The sequence below is a fragment of the Phyllobates terribilis genome, unplaced genomic scaffold (assembly GCF_046119375.1).
Source record: "Phyllobates terribilis strain yellow unplaced genomic scaffold, ASM4611937v1 Scaffold_2__4_contigs__length_985480577, whole genome shotgun sequence".
NCBI classification, from domain to species: Eukaryota; Metazoa; Chordata; class Amphibia; order Anura; family Dendrobatidae; genus Phyllobates; species Phyllobates terribilis.
In genome coordinates this window covers 185896776-185913614 of record NW_027362762.1, presented here as the reverse complement: position 1 = coordinate 185913614, position 16839 = coordinate 185896776, and the positions used below count along the sequence as shown (strand labels likewise).

At 45.9% G+C, this 16839-nt stretch overlaps 1 long non-coding RNA gene across 1 annotated transcript in view; it reads right to left on the bottom strand.

Annotated features, from left to right (window-relative positions):
* Positions 1 to 11291, bottom strand: part of LOC141201371 (uncharacterized) — a 151985-nt gene extending 140694 nt beyond the window's left edge. The window contains exon 1 of the long non-coding RNA XR_012272931.1: positions 11203 to 11291. This is a non-coding gene — a long non-coding RNA (uncharacterized lncRNA). The remainder of the gene's footprint in view (positions 1 to 11202) is intronic.
* Between the last annotated feature and the right edge of the window lie 5548 nt (positions 11292 to 16839).

The window sequence follows — 16839 nt, the reverse complement described above, 5'->3', positions numbered from 1 at the left end:
GTGATATGGTTGAATCGCTCCCGTCCGTGTGGTGTGCATGATTTGCAACTGTTTGACAACTTTATTACATGTGAGGAATGTGTAAGAAATAGACATTCCTCACATGTAATAAAACTGTCAAACAGTTGCAAATCATGCACAAGGGAGCGATTCAACCATATCACAGAGCAGCTGTAAATACTTGGAGCTCAGCCCGAGCATACTCGGCGAAAGGGTTAATAGAACATACTCGCTCAACGCTAGTCCTTATACAAGGAAAATGTTTCTTAACATTTTTTTGCTGTAAACGCCAAGTTCTCTTCGATTTGAATGTTTTATTGACAGTCCTTCAAATGGAGTAAAATAGTGCACCATTGTTCTCAGCAGCAATCTGGGAGTGAGAGATTTTTTCAGGGGTTTTCTCCATGCTATTCTCCTTTTTTTCAGCACTTTTTCCAACCATTTCAACATTTTCACTGCCTCCCAGACCTCCTTGTATGGACGGCCGGAAAAATGCTTGAATTTCCCATTGACTCACATTATACTTGCTACTCGAAATAAGCATCATAGCATTAGAAATTGCTTGGTTCGAGTAACAAGCATCCGAGCATTTTAGTGCTCGCTCATTTCTAATAATGATCCTAAACACACGTCAAAATCCACAATAGACTACCTCTTAAGGCACAAGCTGAAGGTTTTACAAAGACCCTCACAGACTCCTGATCTGAACATCATTGAAAATCAGTGGCTAGACCTCAAAATAGCAGTGCATGCAAGACAACCCAGGAATCTCACAGAACTGGAAGAATTTTCCAAGGAAGAATGGATAAAAATCCCTCAAACAAGAATTGAAAGACTCTTTGCCATCTACAAAAAGTGATCACAAGATGTGATACTTTCAAAAGGGGGTGCTACTAGGTACTAACCATGCAGGGTGCCCAAACTTTTGCATCAGCCCATTTTCCTTTTTGGAATTTTTAAAATGTAAAAGATGAAAATATATATTTTTTGCCTAAAATACAAAGGAAATGTGTCATATTTAACTTTAGGCCTTTTAGAGATCATTTCATCTTCAACTTTCTTTACTGTAATTTTGACCATGGGTGACCAAACTTTTACATGCCACTGTACACACCGCACTAAGCAATATCAATCTTCTCTGATTATAGCATTTTTGCTGCATTTTTTATGTCTTTTTCCCTATATTTGATGCATTTTTGGGCAGATTTGAAGCAGCGCTTGTAATGATTTTTTTTACAGTACAGAAAATCTATAATTTTGCACTTAAAAATGCATTTGCATTTTTTACATGCGCCATTTTAGGCTCCCCATAGAAGCCTACAGAGCAAAAAAAATGTACCCAAACCGCACAGTTCAGCCACATCTTTACAAGTAAAAAGGCAGGAATTTTGATTAAAACACATCCACTTTACTTGGGCAGTTACGACGTGTTCACAACTAGCAATTTAAGAGATTACGAGTAGTGTTGAGCGAGCACTAAAATGCTCGGGTGCTCGAAGCTCGGGCCGAGCTCACCGTGATACTCGGGTGCTCGACCCAAACAACGAGCCCAATGTTAGTCTATGGGAGACCCGAGCATTTTTGCGGCGGCACCTCCGACAGTCTGTAGAAAGCCTAAAAAGTGCCCAAAACGATAGTGACAGTGCTCAAAAGACATGGGGGCAGCATGGGGATCGCCCCAGGAAGCATTTCTGACCCCCAGGTCACTGCGGTCAACACCGTGGTCAGAAGTATTAAGCCACTTTTACGGGCTCACAATAAAACATTCAAAAACGAAACTGAAACGGTTTTCCTGTGAAATATGTTAAGGAATTTCCTTTCCAGGGTAAAGACTTGTGTATAAGGTAAAATATATAACCAAAAACAAAAATACTCCTCCACACCTTGGGCTATGTTCACAAGTAGCATTTTTCATGCATTTTTGCACTTTTGTAATGCTTTCAACCGTGACAAATGCATTCACCGGGAAATGTCATTTTAACATTTTACAACCTTATCTGGCCATGTGCTGTGTGACACATGCATACAGTGCTGAAAAGACATGGCAACAGTATGGGGAAGACCTCTGGAAGCATCTCTTACTCCCAGGTCACTGCCTAAATGTGTGCCCATGAGAAGTGATCCTTGCCGCATCAGAAGATGCAAACTTGCAACTATCCCCGTTCAAGTCCTTGTCCCAGGGCAGTGTTCAATTGTACCTCTCCCATTCCTTGCAATACAAGCGCAAGTGTGCAGCCTGCTACCCACCCACCCCCAAGCTGCAATACCATACTGCTTGCTTGCACTTTAAATTGGGCCTTTTAGGCATTTGGAGGCGGAATCTGGCCACCACGTCATAGCTGCGTTGGCGGCCTGGTATACATACTCAGTCCCCAGCCGCCCGGCGGCTGGGTGTCCACACTCGGTCCCCAGCCGCCAGGGGGCGGCCAGGTGTCCATACTCGGTCCCCAGCCGCCCTGCGGCCGGGTGTCCACGCACGGTCCCCAGCCCTGGCTTCTCCATCAGGGGAGCTGAGAGTGCCAAGGTGAGGAGCATGATGATGATGATAGATGTTAGCATCTGCTTTGTTTTCTTTTAATGCAAGCGTAAGTGTGCAGCCTGCCACCCCCCCCAGGCTGCAATGCCATACTGCTAGCTTGCACTTGAAATTGGGCCTTTTAGTTTGGAGGAGGCCGAAGCTGGCCACTACCTCATGGCTGCTTCAGCAGCGAGGTATCCATACTCAGTCCCCAGCCGCCCGGCGGCCGGGTGTCCACGCTCGGTCCCCAGCCGCCAGGGGGCAGCTGGATGTCCATACTCGGTCCCCAGCCGCCCCGCGGCCGGGTGTCCACACACGGTCCCCAGCCGCCTGGGGGCGGCCGGGTGTCCATAAACGGTCCCCAGCCACCCCTATTTATCCTGTCACCTTCCCACAGACTTTTCTTAGCCTGGCCTGCTTTAGGGCAACATTGGACGAGCCCACCAGAGAACCAGACTCCTCCGTTGGGCCCTGGATTCTCCATCAGGGGAGTTGAGAGTGCCAAGGTGAGGAGCATGATGATGATGATAGAAGTTAGCATCTGTTTTGTTTTCATGGAATGCAAGCGCATGTATGTAGTAGCGGCTAGGCCTGAGGTGGGCAGCGTTTTGGCGCATATCCTACCTCCTCCGAGGATTGCTGAATGTTTTCCTGCTACTATCCCAGTTCTATGACTCCTGTTAAAACAAAGTTTCAGGTGATAAATGATGGATGAGGTGGTGGCAAAGGAGAAAGAGCAGGAGGAACAGGGACCATTCACATCAATATCAGGCCAGTCAACCACACATGTCTTGTAGGATATGTTTCTGTACCAAAAGGAGCGGTTCGGCTACACAGTTATAGGGCATACAGTGAGTACAATGCCAACCAAAAATTTCGAGGCACTCCAATGTCCCTTGGAAGTGACATGGAGGTCAGAGGGCCTTAACTAAACCATTTTTTCCATTTATAGCAACTGGGTCTCCTGTACACTGTTGGCCTAAGCAGTGAATGGAAGGCTTTCCAAAAATTATGAGGAACTGCAATGCCACTTGAAACAGATGTGGATTACAGCATACTAAAAACCTTCTACCCATTATTGGGGAGTGGGTCTCCGTTGCTTTCCGCCTTTGCATTGAAAAGTAAAAGCTGACTAAAATTAGGAGGAAATGCAATGCCCGTTGGAAGAGTCGTGGAGGTTAGAGGTAATTAAAAACAACATTTCTATGCCCCTTGGAAGAGCTGTGGAGTTCAGAGTGATTTAAGAAGACGTTTTAATACCCCTTTGAAGAGACGTGGAGGTCGCAGAAGCTTAACAAGATGGTTTTAATGCCCCTTGGAAAAGTGGTGGAGGTCACAGTAGCTTAACAAGACGGTTTTAATGCCTCTTGGAAGAGTGGTGGAGGTCACAGTAGCTTAACAAGACGCTTTGAATGCCCCTTGGAAAAGGGGTGGAGGTCGCAGTAGCTAAACAAGACAGTTTAAATGCCCCTTACAAGAGCCATACAGCACAGCATCTTAAAAACATTATTCCCATTATTGGGGAGTGGGTCTCCCATAGTCTTTGCTTATGCCTTCCAAGCAAAAGCTGCCAAAAATTAGGATGGAGGAACTTACAATGCCCCTTGCAAGAGCCATGCAGTACAGCATATTACAAACATTATTCCCATTATTGGGGAGTGGGTCTCCCATAGTCTTTGCTTATGCCTTCCAAGCAAAAGTTGCCAAAAATTAGGAGGAAATGCAATGCCCGTTCGAAGAGTCGTGGAGGTTAGAGTTAATTAAAAACAACATTTCAATGCCCCTTGGAAGAGCTGTGGAGTTCAGAGTGGTTTAACAAGACGCTTTTAATGCCCCTCGGAAGAGACGTGGAGGTCGCAGTAGCTTAACAAGACGGTTTTAATGCCCCTTGAAAGAGTGGTGGAGGTCACAGTAGCTTAACAAATGGTTTTAATGCCCCTCGGAAGAGACGTGGAGATCGCAGTAGCTTAACAAGATGGTTTTAATGTCCCTCGGAAGAGACCTGGAGGTCGCAGTAGCTTAACAAAACGGTTTTAATGCCCCTTGGAAAAGTGGTGGAGGTCACAGTAGCTTAACAAGAAGGTTTTAATGCCCTTTACAAGAGCCATACAGTACAGCATCTTAAAAATATTATTCCCATTATTGGGTAGTGGGTCTCCCACAGTCTTTGCTTATGCCTTCCAAGCAAAAGCTGCCAAAAATAAGGACGGAGGAACTTTCAATAATGGCAACACGGTCCACGGTCACGCTGGTGGTATAGTGGTGGTGGAGGCTGAGGATAAGGAGAAGAACATAAAACAGCCGAAATGAGGAAGCGTATACCCATGTGTGGGTGTGAAGTGGTGCATGTGAATACACCTCCCGAAATAACACAGTGGATTTGACTTTATGTTACTCTGCTGTCATTTGATGGTGATGAGAAGTCTGGCCCAATCCAGCCCTTGTTCATTTTGATAAGGGTCAGCTTGTCAGCATTGTCAGTTGACAGACGAGTGCGCTTATCAGTTATAATTCTCCCAGTGGCACTAAAAACACGCTCCGATAACACGCTAGCGGCAGGGCAGGCCATGACCTCCAAGGCGTACAGAGCGAGTTCATTCCAAGTGTCCAGCTTGGATACCCAATAATTAAAAGGCACAAATGAATCACGGAGGACGCTTGTACGGTCGGCAAGGTATTCCCTCACCATCTTTTGAAACTTTCCACTCCTTGTGAGAGTACCCCGCGCCTCAGGGTCTGTCTGAAGGGAGGGTCTGAGAAAACTGTTCCAGAACGTTGACAGTGTTCCCCTGCCTCTGCTGGATTGGAGTTGCGTCTCTCTCGCATGTATGCCTTGGTTGGGCAACGAACTGTGAACTCTGCCGCTAGCGTGTTCAGATACGAATTTTTTTAACAGTTCTGCAGCAAGGGCCTTCTGGTACTGCCCCATTTTTGTAGACCTCTCCACCTCAGGAATAAGAGAGTGAAAGTTCTCCTTGTAGCGGGGGTCTAAAAGTGTCACCAACCAGTAATGACTGTCACCCAACATTTTGACAAAGTGAGGGTCACGGTTAAGGCAGCGTAACATAAAGTCAGCAATGCGTGCCAGACTGGTAACGGGGAAGACTTCCGTGTCCTCACCAAGATGACGACTGACCATGATCTCCTCCTCCTCCTCCTCATCCCCCCTGTCCTCAGGCCACCCACGCTGAACCGATGGTATGACAGTTGTACAGGTACTACCGTCTACAGCGCATGATACCAGCTCCTGTTCTTCCTCCTCCTCATCTCCCTCATTGTCCCCCAATGCACATTGGGATGAGATGAGGCTGGTCTGTGTGTAATCGACCGCTATGGCTTCTTGATCCATCTCATCATACTCTGTCTGCAATGCCTCCTCTTTAATTCTCTGCAGAGAGTGTTGCAAAAGACAGACAAGTGGAATGCTGATGTTAATGATGGCGTAATCGCCACTCACCATCTTGGTGGACTCCTCAAAGTTTGTCAAGATGGTACATATGTCAGACATCCAAGTCCACTCCTGAGGTCTTATGTGTGGAGTATGACCTGAATATTGACGGCCTTGTTGCAGCTGGTACTCCACAACTGCTCTCTTCTGCTCACAAATCCTTTTCAACATGTGGAGGGTAGAGTTCCAACATGTGGGGACATCACACACCAGTCAGTGTGACGGAAGCTGCTAACGCTGCTGCAACACAGCAAGGGCGGCGGAAGCTGTAGCCGACTTGCGAAAATGAGCTGACAGGCGGCGTACTTTGACGAGCAGATCTGGCAACTCGGGGTACGATTTAAGAAATCGCTGAACCATGAGGTTAAGCACATGAGCCAGGCATGGTACGTGTGTGATCTCGCCTCGCCTCAGAGCCGCCACCAGGTTACGGCCATTGTCACACACGACCATGCCTGGATGTAGGTTCAGCGGTCTCAGCCACAGATCTGCCTGCTCTTTCACAGCTGTCCACAACTCACAAGCAGTGTGAGGTTTCTCACCTAAGCTTCTTATGAGTTTCAGCACAGCCTGTTGCCGCTTGGCGGAGGCAGTACTGCAGTGCTTCCAGCTTGTAACTGATGTGGTGATATCTGAGATGGAGGCTGAACATGAGGAGGAGGAGGATGATGCGCAGGAGCTGTACACTGTGGGGGCAACTCTGACTGACATAGGGCCCGCAATCCTCGATGTGGGGGGGATGTGTTCCGTCCCAAGGTCCGACTGGGTCCCGGCTTACACTATGTTTACCCAGTGTCCAGTCAGGGAGATGTACCATCCCTGGCCACAAGCACTTGTCCACGTGTCCGTTGTCAGGTGAACTCTCCCAGTAACTGCGTTGTTGAGGGCACAGCAGATGTTTTGGGACACGTGCTTGTATAGTGCAGGAATGGCACACCGGGCAAAATAGTGTAGACTGGGGACCGAGTACCGAGGGACGGCCATCGCCATAAGGTTGCGGAAGGATTCCGCCTCCACCAGCCTAAAAGACAGCATTTCCAACGGAAGCAGTCGTGAAATGTGCGAATTTAGCACTGTGGCATGTGGGGTGTTGGCTGCAAATTTCTGATTTCGTTCAAAGGTCTGGGATATGGACAATTAAACGCTGCGGTGGGACGTGGACGTGGACGTTGATGCTGTTTCTTGAGAAACTGCCATAACAAGTGAAGACTGAGAGGAGGGGGCATCTTTGCATGCAGTATGGACAGGGGATTGCCTTGCATACACAACAGGGGGTTCTATTGCAGCACAACAGCGAAAGAAGCAGTGGTGACACCCGCTGACACTGGTCGTGGACTCTGGGGTTCACCACACAAAGTCGGGTGCTTTGTTGCCATGTGCCTGATCATGCTGGTGGTGGTCAGGCTGGTAGTTTTGTCACCCCTGCTGATGCTGGCATGGCAGGTGGTACAAATGGCCTTTTTTGGGTTATCAGCAGACTCTGGATGACCTACAGGTTGTACTGGCAACGTCCCTCGTGTTGGTGTTACGGGGAACTGCTGCCTGCCTTCTGTGTGTGGCCACCACACTGCTTCTTCCTGCCTGTTGGGGTACTCTGCCTCCCTCACCCTGTGTGCTGCTGGCCTTGCTCTGCATGTCCTCCTGCCACGTTGGGTCAGTTACTAGATCATCCACCACCTCCTCCTCTTCCACTTGCACGATCCTCCTCCTCACTTCCTGGTAATTGTGTCTCGTCATTGTCCACCTCTTGTGACAAATTGCCAGCATCGACTTCCTGTGGCCGTGGCTGTTCAAATATTTGGGCATCGCTACATGGGATCTCCTCTTCCACCACTTCAAGCGGAGCAGGCGAGGGGCACAAATATGGAAATGGACCAGTGAACAGCTCTTCAGAGTGTCCAAATGTGGGATCACTTGCTGTCTGGCGACACTCGGCATGGTGGGAGGAAGGAGCATCAGGGTGAGGAGGAGTATGCGGTCGAGACTCACGGCTACTAAGATTTGACCGTGTAAAAGACAGACCGGAGGAGGTGGTGCCCAGGTAAATGGAAGTATTATCTGCTATCGAATTAATGACCTGTTCAGACTGATCAGGTCGCAATACTGGTGTTGTTCTGTTGTTCTGTGCTTCCCTAGTAATTCGGTCAAGAACTGGGAGTGAGAAGATGTGGCTGTTGGTTGTGCCACATTTTCACCTTGGCCACGGCCCCGTCCTCTGCACGCACCATCACCAGAAAGTCCAGTACCACGTCCTTTGCCACGCGCCTTGCCCATTGTAAATGAGAAAAAATAGCTTACACTCGCACTATCAATGGAAAAAGGGTAATAAAAAGGAGATTAGAACCGTGGAAGAGGAAAACCACAGTTCTATTTCTCTGGCCTACACCCGACTCTTTTAAACAATCTGAACAATCAGGGAGAAACTATTACTGTTTTTCTTTACGGAAAAAATACCAAATGCTGGATAATAGAGATTTTTTAACGTGGAATGGCAAAACCACAGTTTTAATTTACTGGTGTATACCAGACTATTTTAAACAGATATATTTGTGTCTGAACAATCAGGAGACACTATTAGTGTTTTTCTTTACGGAAAAAATACCAAAAGCTGGATAATAGAGATTTTTTACCGTGGAACGGCAAAACCACAGTTATAATTTACTGGTGTATACCAGACTATTTTAAACAGATATATTTGTGTCTGAACATTCAGGAGACACTATTACTGTTTTTCTTTACGGAAAAAATACCAAAAGCTGGATAATAGAGTTTTTTTACCGAGGAACGGCAAAACCACAGTTATAATTTACTGGTGTATACCAGACTTTTTTAAATAGATATATTTGTGGCTGAACAGTGAGCGACACACTCAAACTGTTTTTTTTTTAGGTAAAAATGGCCCAAAAGTGGATAATACAGAGGTTTGAATCGTGAAACTGCAAAACCACACTTCTATTTCTCTGGCCTACACCAGACTATTTTAAACAGATATATTTGTGTCTGAACAATCAGGGAGACACTATTACAGTTTTTTTTTTACCACAAAAATGCCAAAAGCAGGATAATAGAGATTTTTTACCGTGGAACTGCAAAACCACAGTTATAATTTACTGGGGTATACCAGACTTTTTGAAATAGATATATTTGCGGCTGAACAGTGAGTGACACACTCAAACTGTTTTTTTTTAGGTAAAAATGGCCCAAAAGTGGATAATACAGAGATTTGACCCGTGGAACTGTAAAACCACACTTCTATTTCTCGGGCCTACACCAGACTCTTTTAAACAGATATATTTGTGTCGGAACTGTCACAGACACACTTTTTTTTTTTTCTGGGGGGGCGACACCAAAAGGTTTATTAAGGTGGGTATTTGTACAGTGTGAAGGAGGAAAAAAAAAAGAGGATTTAGATGAAAAAAAAAGGATTTTTCCTGGCCCCCCAGGACCTGGAGCTAAGTCCAGAAATTTCAGCAACAGGAGCACACAGGACTGTAATGTAGCGTTTGCTGGTATAACCACTGCGTCTCCTATACAGCCTGCCTGCCTGCCTGATATCTGCGATGGATATTAGTCCTGAGAAGGACTGTTTGTTTGATTTGGCAGCCTTTACAGACCCTACACTAACTATTTTGCAGTATATATCTCTCCCTAAATCAGCAGCGCTGTCCCTACACTGTCTGATCCCGACCGTCTGTGTCCAAGATGGAGGCGCCCGGTTTTAAATACTCGAGGTGACGCTGTGCGGCCAGCCAATCAATGTAATGCCCACAACCAACATGGCTGCAGCATTACAGTGACTGGCTGGCAATCCTTGCATGTTTATTGGCTCTGTAAAGAGCGCCAAACATGCAGGGCGGAGACCCGAGCTCCCGCCCGAGTAACCCGGAAATGCTCGGTGCTCGCCGAACATCCCGAGTAGCGTGATGCTCGGGCGAGTACCGAGCAGTGTCGAGCATGCTCGCTCAACACTAATTACGAGGCCTACTCTGTTAGAAATTTTCAAGTTTTTGTTGCTTCTAGCTGGAGAAAAAAAATCAAACATGCCAGGGTCAGAACCAGATGATCAATATCATTATCAGAAACACAAAATTAGATTCAAAACCATAGAAGTAGCTAGGTCAGTGTCCAGGAGGTCAGGCAGACTAAGCAAACATAGAATAGTCAATTAGTCCAAGGTCAAACCAGAGTGAGTGGGCATCCTCTGATTGATAAGAGTTTGCATGGTGTATAGATTCTAGGAAGTTAGAGTTTTCCGTTTGCTTTGGGCGCCTTCTCAATTCAGTCCTGCTAACCTGGGATGCTGTATTTTAGCATGTTCCTTTTAATATGTAGGATTCCTCACTCAGGGATGGCTGGAATGCAGGCATACAAAGACAGTTCAAGAACAACTATATTCACAATGAAGAAACAGGCTAGATCGTTTAAACAATGACTTTAGTATCAATAGAGGTACAGAAATAGTATATACAACAATTGTGGGCCTGCACATGCAACATTTTATAAAGCCAGCTGGCAATCTCTTTATCATCTCTCTTAATCCAGCCAAGTTTTTACCTAGGAGTCCATTGACATGGACTGAGCAGTGCCACTTAACGGTTGCCAATCAAATGGAGACCAAAGTAAGCAATGTCACTGAGACATCAGTGATAGATCACTTCACCCGATGATTGAACGTTTTGCTAGTTCATCTGGTGATCAGCAGCCTGTTTACACGGAAAGATTATTATGAAATTTGTGTTTTTAAGAATGCTCGTGCATGACAATATTTTAGTGTAAATGCCCCTCACTCACTATGCATGCAGCACAGTGCACTCTTTTAGTGCTTGTTTAGCTCCATTCTGGCATCAATACTCTGCTGTAGCTTTTCATGGTGTGACGATGTCCAAAGAACACCGCAAGGCAGGATTCAAGTATGGCACAGCAGACGAGGAGGTAGAAACAAAACTCCGGCTTTATTATGTACAAATGGATTATATGCCAGGAAATGAGAATAACAGTATTTACAAAGATAATATTAATAACATGTATATAGGAAAATATAGCTGAAGTGAGTCACAAAACTATGCTCCAGCTATGGCAATGAAAGCTCAATACAAACAGTACACATCAAGTTTCACAAACTACTCTAAGCTAATTCTCTATCTGGATTTCTGTTAATCGGACCATGCTGCTACAGCATCCTAACTAAAGAAAACTATGCTAAACCCTAACAGTTCACCACCGGTGAGTCACTCACAATTGCGCAGATCAGACCCAGATGGCAGCCGCTGCTTGTTCCTAGTGTAACTGAGACAAATGAGTTCACTTGAGCCCTTTCTCCTGTATATTGGATCTCTTTCCTCTGCAGGCAGGCAAATCTTGCTTCACTTTCACTGTTGAGAAATGACTGGCACTCTGTGTTGTCTATTACTTCATGTCACCAGTCTTCAGGGAAACAGTTCTTCAAAAAGGGTTTTTTCTCTACTCTTTGACACAATCCTGGCAACAAATCTTGCTAAAGTCTGTACTCATCTTTACAGAGATTAACAGTTTCTTTTTATAGTCTCTCCTTATCAGGGAACCGGCAGGAGTCTCTCTGTTCCCTCAGACACACACACACACACACAAGGTTTCCTTGATTCCTGGTTCATCTCCCTCTCTCAGCACACACCAAGAAGCCCGAGGGGGGGAGGCGACTAGTCCAAAAGCAGAAAACCCAGAAGGGAGCATGGTCTCTTAAATCCGCAGTGTCAATCAATGTCCAGTAGGATTGACCCCCCACTATGGTAATCTTGCACACACCTATACCCTACACTCTGTTATCTCAGTTTCTCACTCAGCCACCAATCTCCTTGCAGTCTCTGTTATGGGAACCATCTTCGTATACAGGCATATATACATAGACTTATCCATGGACCCATGTGGGCGGGTAAATTTCACCTAATTTGTTAATTCACTGTTCAATTACAGAAAAAAAACTTCTGTGTTCACCTTGTGGTGGCAATCCTGTCCTTTTCTCTTCGTAAGGCCATGGTCCCACTATCAGTATTTGATCAGTATTCGGTCAGTATTTTTTCTCAGGAGTGGGAACCAAAACCAGGAGTGGGTGATAAATGCAGAATTGGTGACTTGTTTCTATTATATCTTTTCTCCGATTGTTCCTCACCAGGTTTTGGACCCTACTCCTGAGAAAAAATACTGACTGAATACTGACCAAATACTGATAATGAGGTTTTGGCCTAATAGTGGCATGCTAATGCAAAGAGCTGGTCTCCCACATTGGGGACCAATTACGCCAATAATAGTACAGGCTTAATCTAACTACTTGCTCTTCTGTGGGCTCATATATAGCAAGTGCTACTCCGTCTCCCCCATTTGTTAGCTAAAGAAACAGACTGTCTCTGCTGGGTGTCCTAGCTTCTTTTCCCTCTGCCCAGGAGCTCGATTTGCATCTGTCTGACCTGCACTAGCGGAAAACCGGAATCAGTAGCTGTTCTTATGAGGCAGACCACATGCTGCCCTCTGACATTGCAATTAAAGGACCTATGATAGTAATGAGTGCCACCTCAGTCCCCTTAACAGCTACCTGGGCATTTTTTGACCTGGTCAATATTCCATATATTGGTCAATCACTCATATCACTCATTATGAATTTTGACAATCTTCTGTTTAAATCCACAAAGGTAAATTTGCACCACAAATTCCATACATGAGCAGTATTATCCCTTGCTATGATGGCCTTGCTGAGGCTTCAATCACTCCACTGTGAACACTGTAAAAACAAAATAGGATTGCGGAATTGTGTTTTTTGTACAGTTTCACGGCTCTTAGAATTTTTTTCCCCATTTTCTAGTAACTGAATTGTAAAATGAAAGGCGTCAATCAAAAGTACATGTCCCGCTAAAAACAAGCCCAAATATGCTGTGTGGATAGAAAAATAAAAAAGTTATGGCTCTTTGAAGAATATGTCTTTAAGGGGTTAAACACATGGAGCAATATTCTTACTTGGAAAAGGTCCCAAGAAAAAATGCTATTAAACTGCAGATATAGGGTTAATCTACAGGGTAATAGTGTTATTACCCTGCCCGTGTCAGAAAATAAAGGTTCTGGTTTGGCTTTTATCCTAAGTTATGTGCGAGGATCGTTAAGGGTCGATATTGACTTTTAGGATCGCTACTTCCAATAGATGGCAGTTCAAGCCCTCTTTCTCTCCAAAGAGGCAATTTGCATATTTCATTTCACAGAGAAGCAAGCTTGGCATATAAGTCTCCTTACTCTGACATGCCAGGCCTGGCTAGTCGTTCTCTACAAGAAGTAACGTTACCCCTTAGATCCTAACTTGTAGGAATAAATCCAGCCAACATTTTTTAAACAGACACATTGCAAAATACTTTTTTTACAGCTCCAAGAACTTCTACATTATTTTTTTTATTTCTTAAGCAGCCCATTATAGGCTAAAAATGCTGAACTGCTTCTGTAGGTGAAAGCTGATGCCCCCTTTCAGCAAACGTTTGCCCATACAAGTTCTGTGTAAAAAAACAAATTGAAGTTTAGTTTTTCTTTACAGGTCCAGCACGATGTCTCCACTGCTAATTCAGTTTCCGTTGATCGGCTACAGCACAGACATTACGTTGATGGCACTGCAACAAATCCCTGAGGTCAGAGGCTCATGCTGTGTACTTAGCTAGTGGCGCTGAGCTCATCTCTGGATGCTTGTAACAGGACTTGTGTTATGGGCAGCATGGTGACTCAGTGATTAGCACTAGTGTTGAGCGAGCACTAAAATGCTCGGGTGCTCGAAGCTCGGGCCGAGCTCGCCGTGATACTCGGGTGCTCGACCTGAGCAACAAGCCCAATGTTAGCCTATGGGAGACCCGAGCATTTTTGCGGCGGCACCCCCGGCAGTCTTTTAAAAGCCTAACAAGTGCCCAAAACGATAGTGACAGTGCTCAAGTGACATGGGGACAGCATGGGGATCGCCCCAGGAAGCATTTCTGACCCCCAGGTCACTGTTGTCAACAACGTGTTCAGAGGTATTAAGCCACTTTTACAGGCTCATAATAAAACGTTCAAAAATGAAAGTGAAACTTTTTTCCTGTGAAATATGTGAAGGAATTTCTTTTCCAGGGTAAAGACTTGTGTATAAGGTAAAATAAATAACCAGAAACAAAAATACTCCTCCACACCTTGGGCCTATGTTCACAAGTAGCATTTTTCATGCATTTTTACACTTTTGTATTGCTTTCAACTGTGACAAATGCATTCACCGGGAAATGTCATTTTAACATTTTACAACCTTATCTGGCCATGTGCTGTCTGACACATGCATACAGTGCTGAAAAGACATGGGGACAGCATGAGGAAGACCCCTGAAAGCATCTCTGACTCCTAGATCACTGCCTAAAAGTGTGCCCATCAGAAGTGATCCTTGTCGCATCAGAAGATGCAGACTTGCAACTATCCCCGTTCAATTCCTTGTCCCAGGGCAGTGTTCAATTGTACCTCCCCCATTCCTTGCAATGCAAGCGCAAATATGCAGCCAACCACCCACCCACCCCCAGGCTGCAATACCATACTTCTTGCTTGCACTTGAAATGGGGCCTTTTAGTTTTGAGGAGGCCAAAGCTGGCCACTACCTCATGGCTGCTTCGGCAACGAGGTATCCATATTCTGTCCCCAGCCGCCCGGCGGCCGGGTGTCCACGCTCGGTCCCCAGCCGCCAGGGGGCGGCCGGGTGTCCATAAACGGTCTCCAGCCGCCCCGATTTCTCCGCTTAACATCCCCACACACTTTTCTTAGACTGGCCTGCTTTAGGGCAGCATTGGACGAGCCCACCAGAGAACCCGACTCCTCCGGTGGGCCCTGGCTTCTCCATCAGGGGAGTTGTTTGTGCCAAGGTGAGGAGCATGATGATGATATAAGTTAGCATCTGCTTTGTTTTCTTGGAATGCAAGTGTAAGTGTGCAACCTGCCACCCATCCACCCCCAGGCTGCAATACCATACTGCTAGCTTGCTTGCACTTGAAATTGGGCCTTTTAGGCATGTGGAGGCAGACGCCGGCCACCATGTCATGGCTGCGTCGGTACCCTTTTATCCATACTCAGTCCCCAGCTGCCCGGCGGCCGGGTGTCCACGCTCGGTGGCCAGCCGCCCCGCGGCCGGGTGTCCACACACGGTACCCAGCCGCCAGGGGGCGGCCGGGTGTCCATAAACGGTCCCCAGCCGCCCCGATTTCTCTGAGGAACATCCCCACACACTTTTCTTAGACTGGCCTGCTTTAGGGCAGCATTGAACGAGCCCACCAGAGAACCCGACTCCTCCGGTGGGCCCTGGCTTCTCCATCAGGGGAGTTGAGAGTGCCAAGGTGAGGAGCATGATGAGGATGATAGAAGTTAGCATCTGCTTTGTTTTCTTGGAATGCAAGCGCATGTATGTAGTAGCGGCTAGGCCTGAGGTGGTCAGCATTTTGGTGCATATCCTACCTCCTCCGAAGATTGCTGGATGTTTTCCTGCTACTATCCAAGTTCTATGACTCCCGTTAAAAGAATGCTTCAGGTGATAAATGATGGATGAGGTGGTGGCAAAGGAGAAAGATGCGGAGGAACAGGGACCATTCACATCAATATCAGGCCAGTCAACCACATATGTCTTGTAGGATATGTTTCTGTACCAAAAGGAGCGGTTCGGCTACACAGTTATAAGGCATACAGTGAGTGCAATGCCTACCAAAAATTTCGAGGCACTGCAATGCCCCTTGGAAATGACATGGAGGTTAGAGGGCCTTAACTAAACCTTTTTTTCCATTTATAGCAACTGGGTCTCCTGTGCATTGTTGGCCTAAGCAGTGAATGGAAGGCTTTCCAAAAATTATGTGGAACTGCAATGCCCCTTGAAACAGGCGTGGATTACAGCATACTAAAAACCTTCTACCCATTATTGGGGAGTGTGTCTCCCTTAGTTTTCACCTTTGCATTGAAAAGCAAAAGCTGACTAAAATTAGGAGGAAATGCAATGCCCATGGAAGAGTCATGTAGACTAGAGGTAAGGTAATTAAAAACAACATTTCAATGCCCCTTGGAAGAGCTGTGGAGTTCAGAGTGGCTTAAGAAGATGCTTTTAATGCCCCTTTGAAGAGACGTGGAGGTCACAATAGCTTAACAAGATGGTTTTAATGCCCCTTACAAGAGCCATACAGTACAGTATCTTAAAAAGATTATTCCCATTATTGGGGAGTGGGTCTCCCATAGTATTTGCTTATGCCTTCCAAGAAAAAGCTTCCAAAAATTAGGACGGAGCAACTTGCAATGCCTCTTACAAGAGCAATGCAGTACAGCATATTACAAACATAAGTCTCATTATTGGGGAGTGGGTCTCCCATAGGATTTGCTTATTCCTTCCAAGCAAAAGCTTCCAAAAATTAGTACAGAGCAACTAGCAATGCCTCTTACAAGAGCCATGCAGTACAGCATATTACAAACATAAGTCCCATTATTGGGGAGTGGGTCTCCCATGGTATTTGCTTTTGCCTTCCAAGCAAAAGCTTCCAAAAATAAGGACGGAGCAACTTGCAATGGCCCTTACAAGAGCCATGCAGTACAGCATATTACAAACATAAGTCCCATTATTGGGGAGTGGGTCTCCCACAGTATTTGCTTATGGCTTCCAAGCAAAAGCTTCCAAAAATTAGGACGGGGCAACTTGCAATGCCTCTTACAAGAGCCATGCAGTACAGCATATTACAAACATAAGTCCCATTATTGGGGAGTGGGTCTCCCATAGTATTTGCTTATGCCTTCCAAGCCAAAGCTTCCAAAAATTAGGACGGAGCAACTTGCAATGCCTCTTACAAGAGCCATGCAGTACAGCATATTACAAACATAAGTCCCATTATTG